The sequence below is a fragment of the Rhipicephalus microplus genome, chromosome 3, assembly GCF_043290135.1.
Source record: "Rhipicephalus microplus isolate Deutch F79 chromosome 3, USDA_Rmic, whole genome shotgun sequence".
In the NCBI taxonomy this organism is placed as follows: Eukaryota; Metazoa; Arthropoda; class Arachnida; order Ixodida; family Ixodidae; genus Rhipicephalus; species Rhipicephalus microplus.
The window spans coordinates 275654195-275672152 of record NC_134702.1 but is presented as its reverse complement, the minus strand read 5'-3'; the positions used below and the strand labels follow the sequence as shown (position 1 = coordinate 275672152).

General features: G+C 45.0%; 1 long non-coding RNA gene across 1 annotated transcript; it reads left to right on the top strand.

Annotated features, from left to right (window-relative positions):
• The first annotated feature begins 13608 nt into the window (after positions 1 to 13608).
• On the top strand, positions 13609 to 15316 carry LOC119159818 (uncharacterized). Its single transcript, XR_005108116.2, has 3 exons — positions 13609 to 13940; positions 14884 to 14988; positions 15118 to 15316. It is a non-coding gene; the product is annotated as an uncharacterized LOC119159818 (long non-coding RNA).
• The last annotated feature ends 2642 nt before the right edge of the window (positions 15317 to 17958 follow it).

The window sequence follows — 17958 nt, the reverse complement described above, 5'->3', positions numbered from 1 at the left end:
CACACTGTTTCGTGCACAATTACGATATTTGCATGACATCACAATTTTCCACACACTTTTAACAGTACAGAACGCTGTATCCCACTAGTTGACATCGTGCTGTGGTTTCACGATGCTTGTATGTGCTTTCACGACAATTGCATAATATAGCAGTTTCGAAAGTGTAACGTTGCAAAACGCAGTATCTAGTTAGTTCAAAACGTTGTGTGTGCTTTCTTAGTTTTTCACGACATCGCAGTTTCGTGCAAGCAACAAAACAGAACACCATCTGACGAGTTGACGTCGTTTCGGGTGGTTTCACGATGCTTCCTAACTTAGCCCAACAAACATCGCCATTTCAGACTTGTAATCGCGAAAAACACCGTTTCTGAATAGGTTGCATCATTTCATGCAGTTTTATGACGCTTCATAACCTAACCTAACCGAACCTAACCGAACCTTCGCACATGTATATACAAAACGCTAGGTCACACTGTTTCGTGCACAATTACGATATTTGCATGACATCACAATTTTCCACACACTTTTAACAGTACAGAACGCTGTATCCCACTAGTTGACATCGTGCTGTGGTTTCACGATGCTTGTATGTGCTTTCACGACAATTGCATAATATAGCAGTTTCGAAAGTGTAACGTTGCAAAACGCAGTATCTAGTTAGTTCAAAACGTTGTGTGTGCTTTCTTAGTTTTTCACGACATCGCAGTTTCGTGCAAGCAACAAAACAGAACACCATCTGACGAGTTGACGTCGTTTCGGGTGGTTTCACGATGCTTCCTAACTTAGCCCAACAAACATCGCCATTTCAGACTTGTAATCGCGAAAAACACCGTTTCTCAATAGGTTGCATTATTTCATGCAGTTTTATGACGCTTCATAACCTAACCTAACCGAAGCTAACCTAACCTTCGCACTTGTATATACAAAACGCTAGGTCACACTGTTTCGTGCACAATTACGATATTTGCATGACATCACAATTTTCCACACACTTTTAACAGTACAGAACGCTGTATCCCACTAGTTGACATCGTGCTGTGGTTTCACGATGCTTGTATGTGCTTTCACGACAATTGCATAATATAGCAGTTTCGAAAGTGTAACGTTGCAAAACGCAGTATCTAGTTAGTTCAAAACGTTGTGTGTGCTTTCTTAGTTTTTCACGACATCGCAGTTTCGTGCAAGCAACAAAACAGAACACCATCTGACGAGTTGACGTCGTTTCGGGTGGTTTCACGATGCTTCCTAACTTAGCCCAACAAACATCGCCATTTCAGACTTGTAATCGCGAAAAACACCGTTTCTGAATAGGTTGCATCATTTCATGCAGTTTTATGACGCTTCATAACCTAACCTAACCGAACCTAACCTAACCTTCGAACTTGTATCTACAAAACGCTACGTCACACTGTTTCGTGCACATTTACGATATTTGCATGACATCACAATTTTCCACATAATTTAACAGTACAGAACGCTGTATCCCACTAGTTGACATCGTGCTGTGGTTTCACGATGCTTGTATGTGCTTTCACGACAATTGCATAATATAGCAGTTTCGAAAGTGTAACGTTTCAAAACGCATTATCTAGTTAGTTCAAAACGTTGTGTGTGCTTTCTTAGTTTTTCACGACATCGCAGTTTCGTGCAAGCAACAAAACAGAACACCATCTGACGAGTTGACGTCGTTTCGGGTGGTTTCACGATGCTTCCTAACTTAGCCCAACAAACATCGCCATTTCAGACTTGTAATCGCGAAAAACACCGTTTCTCAATAGGTTGCATTATTTCATGCAGTTTTATGACGCTTCATAACCTAACCTAACCGAAGCTAACCTAACCTTCGCACTTGTATATACAAAACGCTAGGTCACACTGTTTCCTGCATATTTACGGTATTTGGATGACCTTAGAGTTTATCACCAACTTAGTACAGTACAGAACGCTGTATTTTGCTAAATGACGTCGTTGTTTGAGGTTTCACGATACTTGCAGGCGCTTGTATGAGAATTGCATAACATAGCCGTTTCGCACTTGAAACGGTACAAAACGCAGTGTCTGGCTAGTTCACGCCGTTTTGTGTGCTTTCACAATATTTCACATAATATGGCAGTTTCGTACTCGCAATAAAAACAACACTGTCTCGTTAGTTGACGTCGTTTTGTGTGGTTTCATGACGCTACCAAGCTTAACCTAACATAACCTAACCTAACCTAAACTTCACATTTCTAGCGTCACAAAACGTTTTACTCGCAACTTAACATCGCTATCTGCAACCTTACGACGCTTTATGCGCTTTCACAGCACTTGATATCGCAGTTTTCTAAGTTTAAAGGTGAGAAACACTGCATCACAATAACTGACAATTTTTCATGCGGTTTTATGACGCTTAATAACCTAACCTAACCTAACTTTCGCACAATTGTATCTACAAAACTCTAGGTCACACTGTTTTGTGCACATTTACGATATTTACTTGCCATCACAATTTTCCACCCACTTGCAACAGTACAGAACGTTGTATCCCACTAGTGGACATCGTGCTGTGAGGTTTCACGATGCTTGTATGCGCTTTCACGACAATTGCAAAATATAGCAGTTTCGCACTTGTAGCATTACAAAACTCAGTATCTCGTTAGTGCAAACTGTTATGTGTGCTGTCATAGTTTTTCACAATATTATGTCACAGTTTCGCGCAAGCTACAAAACGGAACTCCATCTCACCAGTTGTCGTCGTTTCGGGTTGGTTTCTCGACGCTTCCTAACTTAACCCAGGAAACGTCGCAATTTCAGACTTGTAATCGTAAAAAACACCATTTCTTAATAGCTGACATCCTTTCACGCGGTTTTAGGACGCTTCATACCCTAACCTAACCTAACCTAACCTTCGCACTTGTATTTAGAAAACGCTAGGTCACACTGTTTCGTGCATATTTACAATATTTGCAAGACATCGCAATTTTCCACCCACTTGAAACAGTACAGAACGCTGTATCCAACTAGTGTACATCGTGCTGTGAGGTTTAACGATGCTTGTATACGCTTTCACGACAATTGCATATTATAGCAATTTCGCAGTTGTAGCATCGCAACGATAATATCTCGTTAGTGCGCATGTTATGTCTGTTTTCACAATTTTTCACGACATTATGTCGCAGTTTTGCGCAAGCAACAAAACAGAACACCATCTCCCTAGTTGACGTCGTTTTGGGTGGTTTCACGACGCTTCCTAACTTAACACCACAAACATCGCAATTTCAGACTTGTAATCGTGAAAAACACCGTTTCTTAATAGCTGAAATTCTTTCATGTGGTTTTATGACGCTTCATAACTTAACCTAACCTAACCTAACCTTCGCACTTGTATTTACAAAACGCTATGTCACACTGTTTCGTACACATTTACGATATTTGCATGACATCGCAATTTTCCACCCACTTGTAATAGTACTGAACACTGTATCCCACTAGTGGACATCGTGCTGTGAGGTTTCTCGATGCTTGTACGCTCTTTCACGACAATTGCATAATATAGCAGTTTCGCACTTGTAACATTACAAAAGGCAGTATCAGTTTAGTGCACATTGTGATGTGTGCTTTCACAGTTTTTCACGACATTATATCGCAGTTTCGCGCAAGCAACAAAACAAAACACGATCTCACTAGTTGACGTCAATTGGGGTAATTTCACGACGCTTCCTAACTACACCAACAAACATCGCAATTTCAGACTTGTAATCGTTAAAAACGCCGTTTCTCAGTAGCTGACATTGTTTCATGCAGTTTTATTACGCTTCATAACCCAACCTAATCTAACCTTCGCACTTGTACCTTTACAAAACGCTAGGTCACACTGTTTCGTGCACATTTATGATAATTGCATGGCTTCACACTTTTTCACCAACCTTGTACTGTACAGAACGCTGTATCTCGCTAAATGACATCCTCCTTTAACATTTCACGATGCTTGCATGCGCTTTCACGAAAATTGCATAATATAGCAGTTTCGCACTTGTAACTGTACAAGACGCAGTATCTGGCTAGTTCACGCCGTTTTGTGGGCCTTCACAATATTTCACATAATATCGCAGTTTCCTACTTACAACAAAACAACACTATCTCGTTAGTTGACGTCCTTTTGGATGGTTTCACGGCGCTACCTAGCTTAACCTAACATAACCTAAACTAGCCTTCGCACTTCTAGCTTTACAAAACGTTTACAAAACTCGCTACTTGACATCGCTTTCTGCAACTTTACGACGCTTTCATGCTTTTTCAAAACTTTTGACACATCAGTTTTTGAATTTTAAAGGGGAAAAACACTGCACCATAATAGCTGGCATTGTTTCATGCGTTTTTATGACACTTATTAACCTAACGTTACCTAAGCTTCGTACTTGTATCTACAAAACGCTAGGCCATACTTTTTCGTGCCCATTAACAATGCTTGCATTACATTACATTTTTCCACCCACTTGCAACAGTACAGAACGTTGTATCTTACTAGTGGACATCGTGCTGTGACGTTTGACGATGCTTGTATCCGCTTTCACGACAATTGCATATTATAGCAGTTTCGCACTTTTAGCATTAAAAAACGCAGTTTCTCGTTGGTGCGCATTTTTATGTGTGCTTTCACAGTTTTGCGCAAGCAACAAAACAGAAAACCATCGTTAACGTCGTTTTGGGGTGGTTTCATGACGCTTCCTAACTTAACCCAACAACCGTCGCAATTTCAGACTTGTAATCGCGAAAAACACCGTTTCTCAATGGCAAACTTTGTTTCATGCAGATTTATGCCGCTTCATAACCTAAACTAACCTAACCTAACCTTCGCACTTATTTCTTTACAAAACGCTAGGTCACACTGTTTCGTGCACATTTAGGCTAATTGCATGACATCACAGTTTTTCACCAACTTAGTACTGTACAGAACGCTGTATCTCGCTAAATTACATCGTTCTTTGAGGTTTCACGATGCTTGCGCTTTCAGGAGAATGGCATATTATAGCAGTTTCACACTTGCAACGGTACAAGACGCAGTATCTGGGTAGTTCACGCCGTTTTATGTGATTCACAATTTTTCACATGATATCGCAGTTTACTACTCGCAACAAAGCAACACTATCTCGTTAGATGACGTCGTTTTTGGTGGTTTCACGACAATACCAAGCCTAAACTTACATAACCCAACCTAACCTAACTTTCGCGCTTCTAGCGTTAGAAAACGTTTTAATCGCTACCTTACAATGCTTTCTGCAAATTTATGACGCTTTCTTACGCTTTCACAACATTTGATATCGCAGTTTCCGACTTGTAATGGTGAAAAACACTGCATCTCAATAGCTGACATTGTTTCAGGCGGTTTTATGACGCTTCATTACCTAACCTAACCTAACCTTCGAACTTGTATCTACAAAACGCTACGTCACACTGTTTCGTGCACATTTACGATATTTGCATGACATCACAATTTTCCACCCACTTGCAGCAGTACAGAACGCTGTATCCCACTAGTTGACGTCGTGCTGTGAGGTTTCACGATGCTTATATGCGCTTTCACGACAACTGCATAATATAGTTTTTCTCACTTGTAACGTTACGAAACGCAGTATCTCCTTAGTTCACAGTGTTGTGTGTGCTTTCACGGTTTTTCACGACGTATTACAGTTTCGCGCAAGCAACAAAACAGAACACCATCTCACTAGTGGACGTAGTTTTGGGTGGTTTCACGATGCTTCCTAACTTAACCTAACAAGCATCGCAATTTCAGACTTGTAATCGTGAGAAACCCCGTTTCTCAGTTGGTGACGTTGTGTTATGCAGTTTTATGACGCTTCATAACCCACCAAGGGGAAATCGCCAGTCGCCTTTTCTTGTCTCTTTCTTTTTACATCTTCGTCTTTTTCTCCTCTTTAAATTGGTCCTGTCTTCTTCTCTTTTCAATTCACTTCTGTATTTTCAGGCGGCTAGCTAATATTGTGTGGCCATCCTACCTAGGGAAAACCATATTCGGTTTTAGCAAAAGCGTACTGCTGGCGTACGGCAGACGTGTTCACATGATCTGCCGCGTCCCCTTGTTGGGCTCCTTGGTGAGTGGTAGGCGCCGCTACCAAAAAAGCTATTTTTTATGGGACCTCAGAACCCTCCAGTAACCAATCGTGCCCTGAAAAAAAGTGTACACACCGATGCATCCTCTTTGTTTTCCCCCAAAACAATGAAACTTTTTGAAGGTACCATGTTCTTCACTGTGAAGAAATATCAACTAAATCCAGAGCAATATTGCCTTTTCTCGTGGCCAAGTGCTTGAAATACACCATAGGGACCGGCTATAAGGCCTCAAAGATGGCAAGTGCGGACATTCTCTTCGAATCAAAAGACAAAAAACTGTAAAAAAACTTCCACACCTCGTAGCGTTTGGCAATACCTCTATATCAGTTACTACACATTGTACTCTGAACACTGTGAAGGGCGTAGTATCCGAGCAAGACCTTATGACACTAAGCGAAGAGGAACTCCTTGACGGATGGAAGTACCATGCATAATACATGTGCAGCGCATAAAAATCAGACGCAACAACACCGAAACCGCAACAAAGCACTTAATACTTACTTTCAATTCAAGCATTTTACCCCAGACACTCGAAAGCGGCTACGTAAAACTTCGTGTGCGTCCAGACGTTCCTAACCCAAGGTGTTGCTTTCAATGCCAATGATTCGGACACGAATCTCAAACCTGTCGAGGTCAGCTTACTTGTAGTAAATGTGGCATAACTGGTCACGGTACTAATGAGTTCCAATATGATGAGGTTCACTGTGCAAACTGCAGAGGCAGCCATGCCGCCTACTCCAGAGCGTGCCCAGCCTGGAAAAGAAAAAAAACTATCACCATAAACGTTAACAAAATTATAATGTTCCGTGAAGCACGATGGCGAGTCTCATCGTCTTTCGCACTAGGAACTTCCTTCGCTGAAGTGGTGCAACAAGGGGCAGTACCACAATAGCCCTTGGCCGCTACCTGGACCACGCTTAGCGTGCCCAGGTCAAAGCCGCCTGCCCCTCTGGTGGAAGCAGCCAGCGCTGCCCCGCTCACAGCCAACCAGTCCACACCGGTGGCCTCTACAAGCCCTGGCAGCAGGCAGAGCAATGAGGAGAATAAGGAGGCCCCAACAACCTCCTGCCCGGTGAGGGCAAGGACTTCGTCGAATGAGGCGAAGTCTAAGCGACACACAGATCCTTTTTTCAGCGGGTGTCCAGTGCCTCACAGGAGGATATGGGTACCACTTCCAGCCAAATGGCGCCAGTAGCACCAAAGGAGCGGCAACCTCTTGTCGACCACTTCAAAAAAGACAAAACACCAATTACAGGGCCTCACAAAGGTCCTGTAAAATGAACCAATCTTAATCTTGTCTACACACAGCACTTTTTAAATTCATAATGGATAAAATCATTCAGCTGTATGTCAGAAGACTACTCCGAAATCTAGATGATGTTCAAGAACTTCTCAGTAAGTTCAACCAAAATGTGCTGTGTGTGCAAGAAACATATCTAACTCCGAAATGCAGCAACTTTCTTCGCCAATACAATACTTTCCGGAAGAACCGTGAGAATGCTGCCGTATGATCCATCAGAGAGGCCATTAAAGCTGATAGAAGTGTGGGGTGCCAGCAGGTGAAGCTCCGGACAGCCCTTGAGGCAGTGACCATTCGAGCTGTACTTTTTAACAAACTCGTCACCTTATGCTCTCTCTATATACTACCTTACCATCAGCTTAAAAGGCGTGACTTGAAATCATTATAAGATGAACTCCCAGAACCCTTTTTTTCTTTTAGGTGACTTCAATGCACACAATGCCCTGTGGGGTGACTCTCGCTTCGACACTCGAGGACGTCTCATTGAACAGCTTCTTTATTCGTCTATGTTATGTCTCTTAAATACAAAGAAGCCTACGTTTTTTAGCCTCGCAAACAATTCATACTGCTCGATAGTTCTTAGCATTTCATCACCATCACTTTTAGCCGATTTTAAATGGAATGTTCCTAAAAACTTTTATGGGAGAGACCACTTCCCCATCGTCCTAAACGTGCTAAACAAAGGCCAACTATCTTCGCAGGTTCTGAAGTGGAAGCTTGACTCAGCTGGTTGAGAACAGTACAAAGCTCTTACCCACATGACATGGGCTGAGTTGTCTGCTCTGACCATAGATGACGCTGTCGCGTATTTCACAGCTTTTATTCTTGATGCCGCATATTAAGTGCATTATTAAAACAAGCGGAATGAGTTCTAAACGGTGAGTCCCGTGAGGGAATGATGCCTGTTGGAAAGCTCGGATGATTTAGAACAAAGCGTGGGCATTACTCCGCGATTTTCCAACAGTAGAAAACCTGGAAAATTTTAAGCAGGTCAAATCGCAGGCAAGGAGAACACGCAGACAAGCCAGATAAGAGAGCTGACCAAAGTTAATTACGAGTATGAACTCGTACACAGATGATAGAAAAGTGTAGAACAAAGTTCAAAAAATTAAAGGCCAACAAACGTTGTCTCTCCCATTAGTAAATACCCTCGGAGAAAGCTTGGAGCACCAAGTGAAGTCTCTTGATGCTCATTTTGAAATATATCCAGCTCCTCACACTACTCTGACGCATTCCAAAAATACACAGCACAGTTGGAACAACAAAACCTAGAAAGAAAATCTAAAAAATCGAGGCTTATAATGAGCCATTCTGCTTAGCAGAATTGCAAAGAGCACTAAACTGTTGCAACACATCTTGTCCAGGTCCTGAGACCATAATGTATGAGATGCTGAAGCAACTACTCTCCCAAACCCAAAAACTCTCCTTTCCCTTTACAATCTTATCTGGTTTTCTAGTCAGATCCCCTGTTCTTGGAGGGAAACTGTGATCATTCCGAATTCGAAGCAGGGTAAGGATCAGTCATCTGCGTCAAATTACAAGCCTACAGCATTAACTAGTTGCACCTGCAAAGTTTTCGAAAAAATGATTAAATGCCGCCTACTCCACTTCCTAGAATCAAACAAACTGCTAGACCCATACCAGTGCGGATTTAGAGAAGAACAATCCACCACTGATCATCTCGTACGGATTGAGACACGCATACGTGAAGCCTTTGTTCATAACCAGTTTTTTCTATCTGTATTTCTCGATATAGAAAAGACCTGTGATACAGTGTTGAGGTTTGGGACATTGAGAGACCTCTCGCATCTTGATATACGTGGTAATATGTTCAATATCATCGAAAGTTACCTGTCTGATCGCATATTTTGAGTTCGAGTGGGCAATGTCTTGTCCCGAACATTTGTACAGGAAACCGGAGTACCACAGGGCGGGGTACGGAGCTGCACACTCTTTTTTATAAAAATGAACTCTCTCCGTCAATACATCCTCCATAACATATTTTACTCCACATATGTTGATGACATCCAGATAACTTTTCATTCGTGTTCTCTCGGCATCTGTGAACGACAGGTCCAGCTTGCAATAAACAAAATGTCCAAATGGGCTGATGAAAATGGGTTCAAAGCCAACCCACAAAAAGCACCTGTGTTCTGTTCACACGGAAGAGAGGCCTACACCTTGATCCTCAGATTGTCATGAAAGGGGAACTTCTGCCAATAAGCACAGAACATAAGTTTCTAGGTAAAATCTTGGATGCAAAACTAACATTCGCATCACACATCAATCACCTAAATAATAAATGCATAAAACAATGAATATCCTGAAGTTACTGCCACACACATCCTAGGGCAGTGAAAGAAAGTGCCCCATGAATCTGTACAAAAGCCTGGTGCGTTCACGTCCTGACTATGGTACAGCAGTATATCATTCATCCTCGCCAAGCACATTGGAGATTCTGGATCCTGTACGTCATCTGGGCATCCACCTCTCTACAGGTGCCTATCGAACGAGCCCTGTAGAGAGCCTGCACGCTGAGTCGAATGAGTGGTAACTCTCTCTGCAGAAGTCCAACGTGTATTTTATCTTTTATCTGAAAGTGAACGGTGACAAGAAACACCCTACGCATTCCATAAGTAATTATCTGTCTAGTTCTGCACATTTTGGAAAGCGCCCCTCGATTAGGCAGCCTCACTCACTTCGCGTGAGGGGCCTAGCCGAGATAACAGGTGTGCCGCTTTTTTGATTCGATGATTGATTTGTGGGGTTTAACGTCTCAAAACCACCTTATGATTATGAGAGACGCCATAGTGGAGGGCTCCGGAAATTTCGACCACGTGGCGTTTTTCGACGTGCACCCAAATCTGAGCACACGGGCCTACAACATTTCCGTCTCCATCGGAAATGCAGCCGCCACGGCCGGGATTTGATCCCGCGACCTACGGGTTAGCAGCCGAGTATTTTAGCCACTAGACCACCGCGGCGGGGAAGGTGTGCCGCTTTTTGAACAGTGTCTCATGGCTCCTGCTGCAAACATACCGCCGTGGCAGTGGCAGGTGACAGAATGTGATGTATCCTTCGCGGAAATGACGAAGCATGCACCTATTGCACATATATACACAATCTTCATGGCACCTAAACACAAATACGCTTGCCCTGAATTTTCTTACCGATGCCTCCAAGTCTTGCACTTCTGTGTCCTATGCAGCTGTAGGGCCATTCTTTTCAGCTTCCGGTATTTTGCACCCAAAAACAAGCATTTTCACCGCAGAAGATCATGCGCTATCTGGGGCTGCCGAACATACTAAGGAATCAAACCTAGAACGCGCGGTTATATACACGGACTCTTTGAGTGTTGTAACAGCTTTGAAAGCAATGAGAAATCTGTAATGACCGACGTGGACGCCGCAGCAGCTTTTGCAAGAATATTTTATTGCACAGACTATACGAGTAAATGTGGTACGGTGGGTTGCTTTATCGATTCACTTGGTGGTGCTTGTTCGAACACAAGACATGCGCAGTACACACTGGTTCACTCAGTTCATGCTGTTATTTCCTCCCTTCCCCCCTAGCAGTCAATGGCATAGTGGAGCACAGCTGGCCGTGCACGAGTAGAGCGGCGGCATGCTTGCGCGGTATCAGGTACAGTCGATGTCGGCCCATCACCTGCTGGTATTGCAGCTTCTCGCACAGGCGATCTGGTCACTGAAGCTGGCGTCGCCGCAAACTGGAAGCGAGGGTCAACGGTGTCTGGTGGGGCAGACTTCCATGCTCTGCGCATATGGCCACGATGACGTCTCTGTATCGCAAGGCTCGTAGTTTGCACATCTTGATTGATTGATATGTGGGGTTTAACGTCCCAAAACCACTATATGATTATGAGAGACGCCGTAGTGGAGGGCTCCGGAGATTTAGACCACCTGGGGTTCTTTAACGTGCACCCAAATCTGAGCACACGGGCCTACAACATTTCCGCCTCCATCGGAAATGCAGCCGCCGCAGCCGGGATTCGAACCCGCGCCCTGCGGGTCAGCAGCCGAGTACCTTAGCCACCAGACCACCACGGCGGGGCAGTTTGCACATCTTACATGGCGTGACCTAAGGACCTCAGTACGGACGCGGCTAGTTTCTTTGGCCCACGAGAGAAGTTCCGCGCGTACACAGGATCACCACGTTTGAACGTCGACTTTGGCTGTCTCGTACACCTTGCGTCTCCGACATCGGGCTGCATGCCTGACAAGGCATAACGGAAGTTCCTTCCCAGCATTAGTTCTGCTGGCGTTCTCCCGGTTTCCGTGTGTGGTGTGGAGTGCTGCTTGATTAAAAACGAGAGACTTTACATGCCACTGTGCGCTGGCTTCGATTTCGAAGCGCACACTTTAGCTCGCGAACCATGCGCTCGGCCCTTCCATTGGTTGCGGGATGGTATGGCACTGTAAGCATGTAGCAGCCACCGTTGCTCTTCAAGAAAGATTGCATTTCTTGGCTTGGAAACGCCGTTCCATTATCCTAAACGACCAACTCCAGTAATCCGTACGAAGCAAATATCTTGCACAGTTTATCGATCACCACTTACGAGTGAAGCGATGGCATGATTTCTATCTCAGCCCAGTTTGATAGTGCGTGCACGACAACAAGAAAGTAAACATATTGAACTGGTCCAGCAACATCTAAATGGATTCTGCTCCATCAAAGTTTGGACTTCATCCAGAAGTGGACAGGCGTCTTAGGTTCATTTGGAATGGTTGGCAATGACGAACAAAATCTTCGATATGGGCATCGAAGATTTTGTGTGTTCCGTGGCAATCGCTACCAGTGTGTGTCTCAGCGAGATCGACGACACTCGCGCAGTTTGTGCTTCCACTGCTGCTTACTGCGATATCATGGTGACAATTGACGTTGTGTCTCACTTGCTGTCAGCTCTGTTGTGTTATTGTGCCGGGTACATAGCTCTCATGCTTTGTGTGATGGGTTTTCGATATTATAAAACATGCCTCGCTGCTTTGTCAGTGGTTGCTGAAGCGGCTACGACTCAACAAAATCTGCGACCGAAAAAGGCATTTTTTTTTCAAGCCACCCGTTAATGAGGTGGGTCTTCTACAGTGGCAACGAGCAATACCGAGATTGGATAAGGAACTATCAAGATCTTGCGCTGTGTACGACCTCCACTTCCAGGAGGACGATATCTTGACTACGTGCACAATGTTCACAGTGAAGTAGTTTTGATACCACGCGAACAAAAGTTACTTCAAGTTTGTTTATTGTAGCGTTGAATAAATTGTGTTCATTCAGTAAGACTTTGCTTAACTAATTGTATTTTGCATTATTAGCCCTAAGGGACATGCATTTATTGAATTCGTGTTCTATCTTTCCATGAGAAAAAAAAATCGTTCGGATCGTAAGCTTGAGTTATCTGAAACGAACAAATTGTTCTAGGCTTTACACTTCCAATATCTCTGGCGGCATCAGGTGAATGTGTTGTGTGCCTCATCATATAACAATAACAAAGGTTACGCGATTAAGAGGCAGGTCGTGTTGAATACCTTTGAAAAATTTTGCCACCTGTGGTTTCTCTAACATGTACCTGAATTCAAATGCGTAGTCCTCCAGTACTTATCCTTAAGCCCACTGCAGCGGTTTTTTAATATATATGGTTGAATTTTAAAGAACAAGAAAGCAATACGGCTAAATTAACACAAAGCCCGCAAGATTCAAGCATCGCACTTGCATCTCCGCCATGTGGCACCGCATTAGCCGCACAACTGGTGCCTTAATTGCCCACTCGTAATACTGTTAATGCAATATCATAGAAAATAACTCCCGCAATGCCAAATTAACCGCAATAACTCCGTTTAACGCTGTGTACAGGACCCGTTACTTCGCGACCGTTTAAATGGGGTCAGAAGGGCCGACAGGGAGCGGGAAACGAAAGGGCCCGCGTTTTGCCGCCTCGTCCAAGCGAAGTTTGCAAACTGAAGAAGAATCTACACTCTAAAGCAAAATTACCCGAAAAAATACTAACGGAGCCCGATTGGTGCGCTTGAATAACTGATAGACCGTTGAGGAGCAACCACAGAGGGAAGTGTGGCGCGCGAAACCAAGGTATGAGCCGCCCGGGCATTGCAGGAAGTGCGAACAGCGTTGCCAAGGTGATAGGGCTCACTCTCCTCCTCTGCTGGCTCAGTCTTTCCCCGTATTTTGCCGGCGACGGCTCGCGTTGCGCTGCGCTCGGAGTGCTCGACCACGGCCGCCTGGATTAGACGATCAAAGAATTACGACGTGGTGCTTGTGTGTACGCTTGGATGAGATTGGGCTGCTGCTTTCGCGTTTCGCTGCACCCATGAAGTCTGGAGCAAGTCTCGACACGTCACCACGCCGCGCTGTATATCTCTGGCTTCAAGATAGTCATGACCAACACACGACAGCAACAGTTGGTAAGGCCAATATGGCGGCCGAGAACGCAACAGGCCTATCGGATATTCACTTCAGTCAGACTCAGGGCAGAAAACAGCGCTGGATTCTAAGGCAAGTAGGTTATCATTCTTTATTCTATTCTACTTGTCGTGTGTGCCATACGGATCGCGCTTGCCGGCAACAGGCTCAGTAGCGTTGTATATCGCACACACGAAATGCATCGCGAAGGTCAGCTTCGGCGTCTCCAGTTCGCCTGTGCTGTGCGACCGACTGGAAATTGGCCGCCATTGCCGTCGGCCTCCGGTACGCTTGCCCGTCGAGTGCTCGCCTGTCTTCGCCGCCGCGATGAGCTCCGGGCTGACAATATTGGGCTGAGACCTCGTCGCTGTGTCGGGAGTCATCGAAAACACGTTACGGGTTCTCGTAAAGAGCTTGGTTGTAGTATGTCGTGCGCTGTAAGCGCACCAGCACGGGCTGGCGGGTCTTTCGCCAGCGTCGAAACTCACTGAGAATTGGTCGCCATTACAGTTGGCTTTCCCGTCAGTCGGTCGCAAGCAGCTCGGCGTCATCAGTTGGCCGCGGCGGCGGACTCGCGTTTGCGCGCTGCACTCGCTCGAGTTTGTGGAAAAGGGCAGCATTGCTGTCAATTTCTTCCGTGCTAGCTCCAAACCAGCACGGCGCTGTTCGTGCTGGTTTAGAGCTAGCGCGGAAGTGTACGTCGCTCTCCTGAACAAAGTTCGCTGGCGGCAGACACTCCGCGTGCAGCGCCATGCTTGGTCTCGCGTTCACTTGCTCGAGCTGAACGACGTCGCTAGCTCAGGACTTGACGACTTGTTGGCGGCTCGGTGGTTCACGGAGTAGTGGCTGCGGCCCCCGCTCATAAGCTGTTGCGCTACGGGGATCGAAATGAGTCTTTGACGATGTGTGACATGACGGTGAAATTATTAGCATGTCACATCTCACGTATATTTTCATTTCAACTTTCTCGTATTTCTCATATGCATTTATATTCATCCTGTGTGAAGTGTGACTCACTATTTTACATACTTACTGTGCAGCCGTGAGCACACACCGTGCTGAAGATTGTGTCGCTGGCGTTTGCGATGCCTCTCATCCATGTCTTTCGTCAGAGCAGCTTCAAAAGGACTGTGCGAGAAGTGAAGGTAAAGTTATTTGTGTGTCATATTTTAACGCTTGTTTTTATAATAACGTGCACGTACTTGTCATATGTGTGCATCTTCATCTTCTGTCACGTGTGTCTAACTATTTTTACTATACTATTGTACGTGCAGCCGTGGGAATACAACAGCCAGAAGGCTGCGTGCGCTGGCGTCTTCAATGCCTGTCATCTATCGCTTCCGTCGGAGAAGCTCCCCAAGAAGTGAACAGGATTAGACAACGAGACTGGACTGGTAGACTTCAACATGAATTCACTTAATATAATGAAGAATTTCATGTGTATGTAGAAAAATAAAAGATTTCTATGTCGCACTTTTGTCTGTCGTTGTTGCCGTGACTGCGAAAGCAGTTACAGATAGGTGGCTAACTACTTTTTCGCGTGTTCTTTTCTGCCCAATTTGTTGCTCACTGCGCAGAAAAACAGGGGAAAAAAATATTAAGCCTGGCGGAAAATAAACAAAAAACAGTGTGTGAACTGGGGACAAAAAGTCCATTCGAATGAAGTATTTTAGTGAATCAACCGTTCGTCTGGCAAGGTGCGAGTGTGAGGACTAACGGTTGCCCGGTAAGGTGCTAATGTGGGGATTCACTGTTGCTCTGTAAGGTGCAAATGTGAGGACTAAATGTTAGTCCTTGGAGATCGTCTGTGTGGACTAACTGTTAGACCTGGTGCCGTTAGTCTTTAAAAGAATTAATGGTTGTGGCGGCCCCATTAGTCCCCAAAAGGGCGAACCACACACCCTTTTAACAACATTTTGTCTTAGAGTGTAGTAATGTTGCTCGTGACCACATCTATTAGGAAAAAAAGGAAAAAAAGTGCGATGAAGACAGTTATGCACGGGGCTGGGTTCAGCGGTGAGAGGTCCGCGGAGCACGTGTTCGAGACATCGGGTTTACAGTGCAGCCGATGGCGAAAATGCGTCACCTGAAATAGACAGGTTGTTTTGTAATGAGCGTGCGCCAATTAAAATAGAACCTGGTTTTTAACAATTCTTCACGATGAAAGTTTGCACAGATGTGTTTGCTGCCTTAGCGACAACAGGGTTTGCCGGAACAAATTTTTGAATGCATCATTATCGTTGACAGAAATATATTATGCATTGTATACAGATTTAACAAACGCCATCAGTAAGTTGGAATACTTTTCACGGTGATGCAGTCAAATATAATAAGAAACGCGTTTACATGCCGAATTCATCGTTCCATTTTGTGTGGGTACATGTAATTCCCGACTTTGTTTACGCGTATTTCGTGCAAAAGAGACAAGTTGCCGCCAAGATCAATGTCTTCTTTAACATTTTTTCAAACCTTGTGGACTTCTGGTGTGTCACACGATGTGTAGAGGTGCACGACGTCTTTAGTTCACTGTTGCGGACACTAAATTTAGAGGTCGCTTATTCACTTGCCCAGAACAGTCAGATGGCTTCCTGGATGCAAAGCACGTTATGCCGGAGGTATTGTCCCTCCTTCCTTTCCGCTACGCACACTTCCCACTGCTTCGTAATCACACATGGTGTAATTATTTGTGCATAAATAATAATAATAATAATAATCATAATAATCACATCACCCCACGAGTGACAACGAAAATATATTTGTCATGGGCGCCTTCCTATCTGATTACGGAACTGTGCGGTATACGAGCTCTTTTGCCTAACTGTGGCGGTCTAGCATACCGAAGCCACGAGGTGATTACGAGAGACGGCGAAGTGGAGGGCTCCGCAAAGTTCAATCCCTGGGGGTTCTTTAACATGCATCTAAATCTAAACACAGTCGTCTTGGGCATTTTCGTCTCCACTAAAAATGCTTACGCTACTGCCGGGATTCGACCCCGCGAAATGTGGGTCCACCATTGAGCAGCCATTTCTCTACGCGCGCTATACAGGCTCTTGTGACCACATTTCTTTGCGTTTGAAGAGAGCAGCTCTTAAAAGGTTTCAATCGCCCCTAGAAGTGCAAACATTACATATTAATGTGATCTGGTATCGCTCACTTCGTCCTTTTAAATTTGTGCTTCGCTCCCACAACACGTGCACTGATTTGTCTCGTATAGAATTGACCTTTGTGAGGCACACTGTCAACGCGCCACCAACGGGTGCGCTGGTGCTTTGGGTAAGAGTGTGTATGCCGCAGCAGTCGCTGCGACGACTGCGGGGCCGTCACGTATTACTGTTCCGCCTGCGGCATGCCGAAAATTCTCAAAGTCGGAACGTGCGGTCCTTCAAAGAAGACGACTGCCGCGGTCGATTGACCTAGCGTTCGGGCATAAAGAACTGTGTATCTTGCTGCTGCGCGAATTCCAGCTATGAGTTCATAGGTGCTCTTACCGGGTATCAAGCCACTGATGGCGCCTCTGGAGACATCGTCCAGTGTTCTGATGTTGGCGTTCACAGTGTAAAAATTTTCTCCAAGTTGTATTTTCTGGATGCTTACCACCTTCTTGGCGCCTTCTTTGGCGTCGGTGCTTGCGATAATTAGGTTTTATATTCTCTGGACTTGTACGCGTACCTTGTCGTTAAAGCCTTGCTGTGATAGTCCACTCACTCTGCCGATGGCATGCGTGACAGCGACGGTGTTCCATTTGGCGAGGTCAAGACCTGCTTGCGGGTGGTAGACAATTTTAAAGTCATCGAGCGGCAGAGGTGGTATCTTGGGCCTGCGTTGTTGCTGCGTTGATGATGACTTTAGCGTCTCCTCATCGATAGGTGGGTGCTCTTTGGGTTGGTGGGCCGGTGTCCTTGGATTGGCGACAGCCTTTTTGTCTTTCTTATTTCTCGTGATCCAAGCGCTTTCCGTTGCAATTGTTCTGCCACTGCCAGCATCATAGGTCCACAAACTTTCTGTTGTTTTGTTTGCCTCCACTCGGCCAGTTTGCATTGTATTTTTTTCGTCTTGCTGGTTTCTTTGCATTTTGCTTTCTGCGGCTGCGTCTTGACTCATTCTAAGCTTTTCGC